Below are 12,883 nucleotides of genomic sequence, written 5' to 3' on the forward strand. Positions count from 1 at the left end.
GGCGCCTTGCTAGGTCGTAACAAATGACGTAGCTGAAGGCTATGCTAAACTGACGTCTCGGCAAGAGCGTATGTACACAGTCAACCATCGCTAGCGAAGTCGGCTGTACAACTGGGGCGAGTGCTTGGGAGTCTCTCTAGACTAGACCTGCCATGTGGCGGCGCGCGGTCTGCAATCACTGATAGTGGTGAAACGCGGGTCCGATTTAAAGGCTACCACCTAACAAGTGTGGTGTCTGGCGGTGACACCACAGTTAGGATGTGGTACCCTTATTGCGCTTAAGAAGATTCTCAAGGCGACTGGATATGAACACAATTTAAAGAACTGAGTACCGTGTACAGCTGAGGAACAGTCCGGAGAAGACGACTGTGTGGATTAGCATGACAGTGCACCCTGTCATAAAGCAGCAATCGTGAGGCAGTGGTTTGAGGACAGTAACATTCCTGAAATGGACGAGCCTGCCCAGAGTCCTGACCTGTGCCCAACGGAACACCTCTGGGATGAGTTATAAAATCAGCTTTACTCCAGACCCCTACCTTCTTCGGCTTCGGCTGTTGACGAAGAATAGGTTGCCATTTGTCCACAGAAACCTAATTGAAAGTGTCCCCAGTAGAGTTCAAGCCGTCATGAAGGCGACATGTGGACGCACCTCATATTAATGTCCACTAAAAGGTGTTATTGTTGTTGTGATCTTCAGTCCTGAGACTGGTTAGATGCAGCTCTCCATGCTACTCTATCCTGTGCAATCTTCTTCATCTCCCAGTACCTACTGCAACCTACATAATCTGCTTAGTGTATTCATCTCTTGGTCTCCCTCTACGATTTTTACCCTCTACGCTGCCCTCCAATACTAAATTGGTGATCCCTCGATGTCTCAGAACATGTCCTACCAACCGATCCCTTCTTCTAGTCAAGTTGTGCCACAAGCTCCTCTTCTCCCCAATTCTGTTCAATACCTCCTCATTAGTTATGTGATCTAACCATCTAATCTGCACCATTCTTCTGTAGCACCACATTTCAAAAGCTTCTATTCTCTTCTTGTCTAAACTATTAATCGTCCACGTTTCACTTCCATACATGGCTACGCTCCATACAAATACTTTCAGAAACGACTTCCTGACATTTAAATCTATACTCGATGTTAACAAATTTTTCTTCTTCAGAAACGCTTTCCTTGCCATTGCCAGTCTACATCTTATATCCTCTCTATTTCGACCATCATCAGTTATTTTGCTCCCCAAATAGCAAAACTCCTTCACTACTTTAAGTGTCTCATTTCCTAATCTAATTCCCTCAGCTTAACCCGACTTAATTCGACTACAATCCATTATCCTCGTTTTGCTTTCGTTGATGTTCCTCTTATATCCTCCTTTCAAGACACTGTCCATTCCGTTGAACTGCTCTTCCAAGTCCCTTGCTGTCTGTGATAGAATTACAATGTCATCGGCGAACCTCAAAGGTTTTATTTCTTCTCCATGGATTTTAATACCTACTCCGAATTTTTCTTTTGTTTCCTTCACTGCTTGCTCAATATACAGATTGAATAACATCGGGGAAAGGCTACAACCCTGTCTCACTCCCTTCCCAACCACTGCTTCCCTTTCATGCCCCTCGACTCTTATAACTGCCATCTGGTTTCTGTACAAATTGTAAATAGCTTTTCGGTCCCTGTATTTTACCCCTGCCACTTTCAGAATTTGAAAGAGAGTATTCCAATCAACATTGTCAAAAGCTTTTTCTAAGTCTACAAATGCTAGAAACGTAGGTTTGCCTTTCCTTAATCTTTCTTCTAAGATAAGTCGTATGGTCAGTATTGCCTCACGTGTTCCAACATTTCTACGGAATCCAAACTGATCCTCCCCGAGGTCGACTTCCATCAGTTTTTCCATTCGTCTGTAAAGAATTCGCGTTAGTATTTTGCAGCCGTGACTTATTAAACTGATAGTTCGGTAATTTTCACATCTGTCAACACCTGATTTCTTTGGGATTGGAATTATTATATTCTTCTTGAAGTCTGAGGGTATTTCGCCTGTCTCATACATCTTGCTCACCAGACGGTAGAGTTTTGTCAGGACTGGCTCTCCCAAGGCTGTCAGTAGTTCTAATGGAATGTTGTCTACTCCGGGGGCCTTGTTTCGACTCAGGTCTTTCAGTGCTCTGACAAACTCTTCACGCAGTATCATATCTCCCATTTCATCTTCATATACATTCTCTTCCATTTCCATAATATTGTCCTCAAGTACATCGCCCTTGTATAGACCCTCTATATACTCCTTCCACCTTTCTGGTTTCCCTTCTTTGCTTAGAACTGGGTTTGCATCAAAGCTCTTGATATTCATGCAAGTTGTTCTCCTTTCTCCAAAGGTCTCTTTAATTTTCCTGTAGGCAGTATCTATCTTACCCCTCGTGAGATAAGCCTCTACATCCTAACATTTGTCCTCTAGCCATCCCTGCTTAGCCATTTTGCACTTCCTGTCGATATCATTTTTGAGACTTTTGTATTCCTTTTTGCCTGCTTCATTTAGTGCAGGTGTCAGGACACTTTTGATCAGATTGTGTATTTCTCAAAAAGCTTGTATTTCGAGTTGATTCAGGTAAGGAGGTATTTTGGGTAGGGATAAGAGAGAGTGAGGTGTCTTTATGCGTCTGCGGAGTGGGATGAAGCACGCGCTAGCGGAATGAGTAATCTGCGGGCCACAGAAGCGCTGGCAGCGCGCCAGCGCACGCGACCTCAGCGTTACCTTGCCGCCAAGGCCGGCGCGCGCCAGGCCCACACGCCGATCACGTCGCCTTGCTTCACCAGCTCTGCAGCACGCCTGCTATGTCAATCACGATACAGGTGTGTGTGTGTGTGTGTGTGTGTGTGTGTGTGTGTGTGTGTGTGTGTGTGTGTGAGGGTGGGTGGGTGGGTGCTGTACCCGCGTCTTCTGCAGTGGGCTAAGAATCTCAACAATAATTAACCCGTAGCACTGTGATAGGCGGGAATCTTGGTGTTATTTGAGGTCATAAACTTCCACAGTGGACAAAAAGTATGCTTTGTTTCTGGCATCTGTAATTCGACAATGGGAACTTGTATAGGGACATTTCCAACGTCATTAGCACCGAGTGTATTTGATGAAATGTGTTGCGTGTGTCCAGTAGAGCACGCAACTTTAAATGTATCCCACGTAGGAGTGAAGCATAAATCAAATAGTTTTTATTTTATTTTATTTATTTATTGTTCCGTGGGACCAAATTAAGGAGAAGTCTCCTTGGTCATGGAACGAGTCTATACATGAAATTATAACACGATAGTAGAAACAGATAAAATGAAATACAAGAAACGTATTCAGGCGACAATTCGTAAGTTTCAATAAAGAAAATCAACAATGAAACACTGGAATTTGCTTAATTTTTCAGCTCTTCCAGGAGCTCCTCGACAGAATAGAAGGAGTGAGCCATGAGTAAACTCTCCAGTTTAGACTTAAAAGCGTTTGGGCTACTGCTAAGAGTTTTGAGTTCTTGTGGTAGCTTATTGAAAATGGATGCAGCAGAATAGTGCACTCCTTTCTGCACAAGAGTCAAGGAAGTGCATTCCACATGCAGATTTGATTTATGCCTAGTATTAACTGGGCAACAGCCTTGTCGCAGTGGATACACCGGTTTCCGTCAGACCACCGAAGTTAAGCGCTGTCGGCCGTGGCCGGTACTTGGATGGGTGACCATCCGGGCTGCCATGCGCTGTTGCCATTTTTCGGGGTGCACTCAGCCTCGTGATGCCAACTGAGGAGCTACTCGACCGAATAGTGGCGGCTCCGCTCAAAGAAAACCATCATAACGACCGGGAGTGCGGTGTGCTGACCACACGCCCCTCCTATCCGCATCCTCAGCTGAGGATGACACGGCGGTCGGATGGTCCCGATGGGCCACTTGTAGCCTGAAGACGGAGTGCTTTTTTAGTATTAGCTGAGTGAAAGCTGCTAACTCTTGGGAATAAGCTAATATTGCTAACGACAAACGACATTAAAGAAAATATATACTGTGAGGGCAACATCAGAATTCCCAGATTGTTGAATAGGGGTCAACAAGAGGTTCTCGAACTTACGCCACATATAGCTCGAACAGCCCGTTTTTGAACCAAAAATCCTCTTTTGAATCAGAAAAATTACCCCAAAAAATAATACCATATGACATAAGCGTATGAAAATATGCGAAGTAGACTACTTTTCGTGTTGAACTGTCACTTATTTCAGATACTGTTCTAATGGTAAATAAAGCAGCATTTAGTTTACTTCTCGTTACTTAACAGCTTGTCTGAAATTCTATGGTACGGGAAGTATAATGACCTTCCACAATAGGTGACGTTATTACCGTGGTGCTACACCTAGATGTGGCTGAATTTACTAAGGTATCTGAAATCTACAGATGTTTATTGTCTTAGTATACTAGGCAATCACCCATCAGAGATCAGAAATGAGGTCTGTATACTAGCTAAACTTGCCAGCAGGGTCCTATGACGTCATCTTCGAACTCAGCGTCTCCTTGCGCAACCGTCCATTTTGTAAGTAGGCTGTTTAGGTTTTTATGTTGGTAACGCTCACGTAGCGCTCTGTATGAAAATCACTGACTGTGCTGTGTGCAGTCTGTGGTTGGTTTGCATTGTTGGAATATTCTAGTGTTGGGCTGTTGGATGTGAACAGCGCGTAGCGTTGCGCAGTTGGAGGTGAGCCGCCAGCAGTGGTGGATGTGGGGAGTGAGATGGCGGAGTTTTGAGAGCGGATGATCTGGACGTCTGTCCATCAGAGACAGTAATTTTGTAAGACTGGATGTCATGAACTGATATATATGTTATGACTTTTGAACACTATTAAGGTAAATACATTGTTTGCTCTCTATCAAAATCTTTAATTTGCTTATTATGCCTATCAGTAGTTAGTGCCTTCAGTAGTTAGAATCTTTTAAACTTGTCACTTGAGTCCGTTGTTTGGTACATGTGGATTATACCAGTATTGGCACTCGCTGTATTCGAGTAATGAAGATTTTTGTGAGGTAAGTGATTCATGAAAGGTATAGGTTATTGTTAGTCAGGGCCATTCTTTTGTAGGGATTATTGAAATTCAGATTGCGTTTCGCTAAAAATATTGTGTGTCAGTTTAGTGATGATCAGAATAAGTAAAGAGAGAAATGTCTGAGTACGTTCAGTTTTGCTCAGCTGTTTGAAAATCAAATAACGTAAGGGGTTTATCAGCACAGTAATTCATTGATTTTTCTAAGGGGCTACTGCTAAGAGTTTTGAGTTCTTGTGGTAGTTTATTGAAAATGGATGCAGCAGAATAGTGCACTCCTTTCTGCACATGCCCGTGTCCTTCACGGAAAACTTGTCACTTGAGTCCGTTGTTTGGTACGTGTGGATTATACCAGTTTAGGGAAGGAGTACTAGTACTCGGATTTGCACTTATAATCTAGGTCTCACTCTCAGCATTCCCACTAAATATGCAACTTTTTGGCATGATGATTACTATTTATCAACACACTGAGCGATCGGTTAGAAGTGAATACTGTGAATCTAAAGTGTGGCCTAAGCATCGAACATTTTCCAAATATCACTTTTCCTGTTATGGAGCCAATTTTCACTTGTACGCGCTGTATCACTTAATTTTTCTCTTACAGCGACCACAGCTTCACGAAACACAGATTCGTTACGTACCATCTGAGGGTTCTGAGGGTTTGGGTTGGGTTGTTTGGGGGAGGAGACCAGACAGCGAGGTCATCGGTCTCATCGGATTAGGGAAGGAAGTCCACCGTGCCCTTTCAAAGGAACCATCCCGGCATTTACCTGGAGCGATTTAGGGAAGTCACGGAAAACCTAAATCAGGATGGCCGTACGCGGGATTAAACCGTCGTCCTCCCGAACGCACGTGCCATCTGATCCAGCGTGCCTGTTATTTTCACCTTCTCACAAGGGAACCTCCCCACCGCACCCCCCTCAGATTTAGTTATAAGTTGGCACAGTGGATAGGCCTTGAAAAACTGAACACAGATCAATCGAGAAAACAGGAAGAAGTTGTGTGGAACCGTGAAAAAAATTAGTAAAATATACAAACTGAGTAGTCCATGTGTAAGATAGGCAACATCAAGGAGAATCAGAGCTCAGGTGCGCCGTGGTCCCGTGGTTAGCGTGAGTAGCTGCAGAACGAGAGGTCCTTTGTTCAAGTCTTCCCCGAATGAAAATTTTACTTTGTTTATTTTCCCAAAGTTTTGATCTGTCCGTACGTTCACTGACGTCTCTGTTCACTGCAATAAGTTTAGTGTCTGTGTTTTGCGGCCGCACCGCAAAACCGTGCGATTAGTAGACGAAAGGGCGTGCCTCTCCAATGGGAACCGAAAACATTTGATCGCAAGGTCATAGGTCAACCGATTCCTCCACGGGAAAACACGTCTGATATATTCTATACGGCACTGGTGATGGCATGTGCGTCACATGACAGGAATATGTTGTCGACCCACCTAACTTGTACACTTAGCGAATGGGTAAAAAGACTCTTCTACCTTGCCCGAGCCGGCCGAAGTGGCCGTGCGGTTAAAGGCGCTGCAGTCTGGAACCGCAAGACCGCTACGGTCGCAGGTTCGAATCCTGCCTCGGGCATGGATGTTTGTGAAGTCCTTAGGTTAGTTCGGTTTAACTAGTTCTAAGTTCTAGGGGACTAATGACCTCAGAAGTTGAGTCCCATAGTGCTCAGAGCCATTTGAACCATTTACCTTGCCCGATTTAGGTTTTCTTGTGGATGTGATAATCACTCCCAAAAAAGTGAGGAAAACATAAGAGTTTGTCACATAAACTAAAAATAAAAAATTAAACTTTTCACTTGAGGGAAGACTTGAACCTAGGACCTCACGTTCCGTAGCTGCTCTCGCTAACCGCGGGACCACGGCGCTCCTCGACTCCCAGTGTCCTTGATGTTGCCTATCTTCGCATGGACTACTCAGTTTGTATAGTTTACTAATTTTTTTCATAGTTCCACACAACTTCTTCCTGTTTTCTCGATTGATCTGTGTTCAGTTTTTCAAGGCCTATCCACTGTGCCAACTTATAACTAAATCTGAGGGGGGTGCGATGGGGAGGTTCCCTTGTCAGAGCTCCACTACAAACGCAAGACTGTGAACTCAGTTTCCGTGCTGTGAGACAAGACGGTCAGTGTCTTCATGGAAAAATGTTTGCGGTTGCCTACAGAATCCTGATTGTATCCAGGCGTGCACTTCTTCTTCCGAGGCAAATCGACGGCCAGGGCTCCAAAAATATAGATTTCGCATGGGAAGAGATCGGGACTGTATGGAGGATGTATAAGATCTCTCCAACGAAACTTCTGTAGCGTTGTCGAAACAACCTTGGCAACATGTGGGCGGGCATTATCCTGCAGCAGAATGATGCCGTTCGTCAACTTTCCTAGACATTTGGACTTGATGGCGCACTTCAGATTTTGCAAGGTGTCTGCGTTCCGCTTTGCGTTAATTGTTGCGCCGTGTTCCAGAAAGTCAATGAACAGCGGGAGCTTGCAATAAAAGAAAAAGGTCTTCACGACTTTTCCGGAGCAGGAATATACGGCTTTGGACATTTTTGGTGGTAGTGAATGCATGTGCTTCCATTGTTAGCTCTGACGCTTGCTCTCCGGCTCAAAAACCGCATTGCACCTCGGTGTTCCTCTTTCCCAGCCTCCTGGTGAAGTCGGACGCACGCACGACTCGCTGACCTCACGTCGATCACGTCTCACAAATGGCGCAGCGGAGATCGTTCGCGCTGTTCCTTCCTCGTTCCCAACAAAGGGCACTTTTATACGCACATCTGTCTGCGTTACCAACGCCCGCACCATGCTCGCTATATAGTCTGCCTCGTTTTTGTTTGACTGTCGCTAATATTTTGCCCTCTCTGTTGTTTACTGTTTGAACTGGGTTGACATGAGGATGGCAGGGCTGAAAACCTACAAAAACTACAAAGATTGCCTTTCAGTCATCCATTATAAATCTAGACTTGGATTTTTATCGACGTTTTAATTAATCAAAATTAATTAAAACGTTACCTGTTGAATTACACAAATTACCTACATCGAGATATCCGAATTTTTACATCCTTTTGATACTTCGATTGCTTCAGACTGCTTCGCAAACGGTGTCTAACAGTAAACTAAGCAGTGCTTTCACATCATGTTTTGCGGGAATTAATTCATTGTATCTACTGAACCTATCTCTCACGAAACCTTTACGCCTTTACGAATACGGGATTGTTGTGACTTCCAGTGTCAGTAATACTGAGGATCTTTTCTAAAAGAGAAACAAGATACAAAAACCTGACTCACATGAAGAAATTTGACAAAATAAATGTAAGTAAAAAGATCAAAATGGGGAGTAACCAAAAGTTTCTGTTATGTTACATCTGAACCGACTTTCACTACTCGAAAATTTAGGTTACGTTGAACAATGGGCGTTCCTTCTGAAGCAGTCTCAGATATAGGCTGAGAGTTGCCAATCGGTCTTTGATTTACAACTGAGCGGAGGATTCATTAGAATTATATCACATGGTGCAGCTATCCTGATTTAATTTCCCCGCCGTTTCCCTAATTTCCCAACGTGGTTGTCTAACTGCAAGGAAATAACACAGACATAAAGGTTAGAATTTAGCATCATATAGACATAGTGGTCCTTAGAGACGAAGCACCACCTCACTTGGACAAGTATGACGAAGGAAATCAGCTACAGTTCCAGCAATTGCCTGAAATTATTTATGGAAACTGTAGAAAATGTAAATATAATGTCCGAACGGTGATTGAAACACTGTTCCTCCAGAGTACATGTTTTTAAGCTTATGTTTTATCTCTAGTTAGCGACCCGCCCCAGCTTCGCATGGGTAGTACTAAGTATTTACTGTTCTTTATTGTTACTTCATCCAATTTGCCCCGCATGGGTGTTGGATGGCCTGTCAGCGGTAAATTCAACACCTCTCTTCAGCCAAGGGACAATTAAAATTAAGACAAGAAAACGCTAACTTACATGTGAGATATTTACAAGCGAATTAAAACATTTTAAAGGTGAAATTTATGGAAGATTTTATTTATCAGAAATTTGACTTTATCCGTTTTAATTTCAAAGAGGAGTAATAAAAATGTAAAGTGAAAAACAATAAGAGTACATTTAAAACATTTAAAAGACAATGTAGAACACTGAACTTAAAAGAAGTACTTCATTGTCACTAATACTGGAAGAACCTGCCCTGGAAAACGTCGTCTGTCATTTAGGGGGACAAAGCTTAGCGTTGAGGAGTGTAGGAGGGTGGGGGTTTAAGCATGGATGAGTGAGCCGTAGCATCGATGGAGTAGGCGTGGATTTTGAGGAACAAGAAGGGAGGAGTAGATGGGGTGCTGGTAAGCCAATAATCTGAAAGGGAAAAAGGGGTTGGGAAAGCAGGGGAAAGGGGGAAGGGGTAGGGAAATAAGGGGGCGGATGGAAAAGCGAGCCCTGATGAGGTGCAATGGGCGGGATGGATTTATTGTTGAGAGGATAGGTTAAGTACTACTTAACCGCGATATTATTGCACTTGTCCGTTATTGGAAACACGCGGTGACGTTACAAGTACAGTGGTATCAATGCTTTCGAGGTCAATTATATGTATACTATCAACCCCGATTACGCTTCGACTCACAGCAAACCGACGGAGGCGTCCTCCGTCCCAGATGTAATAATTTTGTGGTCGACTAATACCTACAGGCAGATCACTTGTTTGTAATATGTTGTGATATAAACAAACCTTGAATCAGACTATCTATTATTGAAAACCGAATCAAAATCCACACAGTACAGACAAACGCAGAGAGGGACGTTAATATGTAATATGTATAATCTGTGTTCAATCTTCGCAGCTCATTGGATTTTCAGTGGCTGTTACTTTATTGCCTTTGCCGCCGGACAGCACTTCGACCCTAGCCGACCAGTTAGTAGCTGTAATTCCACGAGATGTCACTCCAATTAACTACGGAACAGAAAAAATACATATATTACACACTCGTGATTACTTAGCGGCAATAAATTATACACACAAATCTTCTCTGCTAATCGGTCTCTCTATTAGTGAAAACTGTATCAAAATTCCAGCAGTAGTTCAGGCGGAGGACTTTAATTTATAATGTGTAGAGAAGATGATACAAAATTTGGTAGAACTTTAAATCACTTGAGAGGAATGCAGTGGTGAGTTCTTAAATAAAGACTCAGATGGTATCCCATACAATCGCATTTCTGCTTCGTCGCTAATGTCTCTACCATAGACACGATCTTAAACTCTAAACTTCCTCCCTATGCGTTACAGGCATCTTTAGCATAGTGTTTGTTCTTATCGCTTATCAAAATAGCAACCTGCTAGTCCAGAAATTTGACACGTCGATACAACAAACCACCGATGCCTGCTGTAACGTGACTGGTTATTCCAGCCAGCGCGTGGCTCAGGTGAGGGAGTGATCAATGATACTGGGAGGAAACTTTTACTACCAAATCAGTCATAAGATCAAGACGTATGGCAACAATCCAGGTTTATTGACTGCTACGATGCTGCGAACAAACTGATACGCACAGAAACATGCTTGAGTGTGCTATTATGGGAATTAATGGAATCATTCATATGCCTTCTTTGTGCATTATTTCTATATCACTTAACTTCATTTTTTTTCTGTCCATTGCAAATGTTAGCGCGCCTGCCGTACGTCTACGACTCACTGCAGTTGGGTGAATGCGAAATGTCAGTGACTGTCAGTTATATTGTTGACAACACCCCACTATCAAGTGTGTACCTCCAAACAAGAGTGTAAATACGAGGGTTGGAAATTAAATAGTGGCCACTATTTATTCAAAACCGATACAGAAGAGTTACATGTTTGCACCTGTTACTCTCCTTCAAAGTAGTCTCCAGCGTTGTGTAGAATCCGTTGCCAGCGATGTGGAAGGCGTAGTGTTCCGTCAGCAGAGGCTGTTCTATTGATGGTGCGAAGAAAAATGGTTCAAATGGCTCTGAGCACTATGGGACATAACATCTCAGGTCATCAGTCCCCTAGAACTTAGAACTACATAAACCTAACTAACCTAAGGACATCACACAAATCCATGCCCGAGGCAGGGGTCGAACCTGCGACCGTAGCAGTCGCGCGGTTCCAGACTGTAGCGCCTAGAACCGTTCGGCCACCACGACCGGCTTGATGATGCGAATGGAGCGGTCTAAAGTTATGGTGTTTCTCGTGTACGACTGATGGTGTTATCCTAACGCATTACGTTTCTACACGGCAGACCGTCAGTGCACAGTATTACTGTTCGTTTTTGGAGCAACACCTGCGACCAGCTTTGCGAAAGAAGCGACGACACTTTCTGCGCAACCCACCCATCGCTTTGCACGACAATGCGCGTGCGCGTACAGTGTAAGCTATGGCTGCTCTGTTCGGTCGATGGGCCTGGGAAGTACTGTACCATCCACCATACTCCCTGGACTTAAGTCCTTGTGACTTTGATTTGATTCCAAAGATGAAGGAACTACTTCGTGGCATTCGCTTCAGAACTGTTCCACAGATTCGACAGGCAGTAGACCGCTCCATTCGCACCATCAACAGAACAGGCTCTGCTAACGGTATACTACGTCTTCCACATCGCTGGCAACGGGTTCTACACATCGCTGGTGACCACTTTGAAGGACAGTAACAGGTGCAAACATGTAACTCTTTTGTATCGGTTGTGAATAAATAGTTGCCACTATTTATGTTCCACCCCTCGTATTTAAGCCGATTCTTCAGTTAAATGACGCGTAGCGATATGGTAGCTGCGATAACATAGCACTGCCTGCAAAAACTCGACCGACACCAGAAACCACGTAACGCGTTACGAGGGAGGGCTGATGGTCTACGTGATCCTCTTCAAAAATTGATCAAATGGCTCTGAGCACTATGGGACTTAACTTCTAAGGTCATCAGTCCCCTAGAACTTAGAACTAATTAAACCTAACTAACCTAAGGACGTCACACACATCCATGCCCGAGGCAGGATTCGAACCTGCGACCGGGGCGGTCGCGCGGTTCCAGACTGTAGCGCCTAGAACCGCTCGGCCACCCTGGCCGGCGATCCTCTACAACTAACGTACTTCTTTGATGGTACAGACAGATGGGATAGGTCAGAACGCAACCAGCAGCACTCGTACACTGTCGCAATGTTGCATACTGGAAGTAATGGCTCACGCTTCCGCAAAAATTCACTGATAGTCAAAAAACCGGTCTCTAGTCAACAGTCAATGGCAACCATATCTGACAGGAGGACAGCATCTAGAATTTAAGTTATTATACTTTGCCTCTTTTTTAACTAATTTTGTTTTGGGTACTGTAAAATTTACGTTAAAAAACATTCACTTTTCATAGCTCTATCAGAAAGATAATGCTCTGTACGAGGGTAAGCCATAACAAAGGTAACAAGAACTCTGCATTTTATGCCACAGACTCGTATACTGTACTAAGGTACTTTTCAACAAAGGTACCATCTTCGTCCAAACATTTGTTCCATCGGTACCCCGATGCACTGGTACCTGTATAGAAGAAATCTCCATCTAAAGCCGGCTACTTCAAGCGGATGTGCTGAAGGTCCGTGTTGGTTGTGTATTAGCTATCATCAAAGTGGTTTTTAACGCTCGAGAGAGGAGGAGAATACTGAGTGCCGGTCTGGGGTTAGCTAATTAAACACGTGAATTGCCGCAACGCTTCGGGTCAGAGCACTTGACCCTCCTTCTTTAAGCCCTGGGTGACTGGTAATAATAACAGTAGTTGTAGTAGCAGCAGCAGTAGTCGTAGTGTATCATATGCCCGCCCGGCTAGCCGTGCGGTCTAACACACTGTTT

At 43.9% G+C, this 12,883-nt stretch overlaps 1 pseudogene; it reads left to right on the plus strand.

The window, feature by feature from the left end:
• The first annotated feature begins 3,611 nt into the window (after positions 1-3,611).
• On the plus strand, positions 3,612-3,729 carry LOC126250201 (5S ribosomal RNA; annotated as a pseudogene).
• Positions 3,730-12,883: the final 9,154 nt, after the last annotated feature.

This window comes from Schistocerca nitens, chromosome 3 (genome assembly GCF_023898315.1).
Source record: "Schistocerca nitens isolate TAMUIC-IGC-003100 chromosome 3, iqSchNite1.1, whole genome shotgun sequence".
Lineage (NCBI taxonomy): Eukaryota > Metazoa > Arthropoda > Insecta > Orthoptera > Acrididae > Schistocerca > Schistocerca nitens.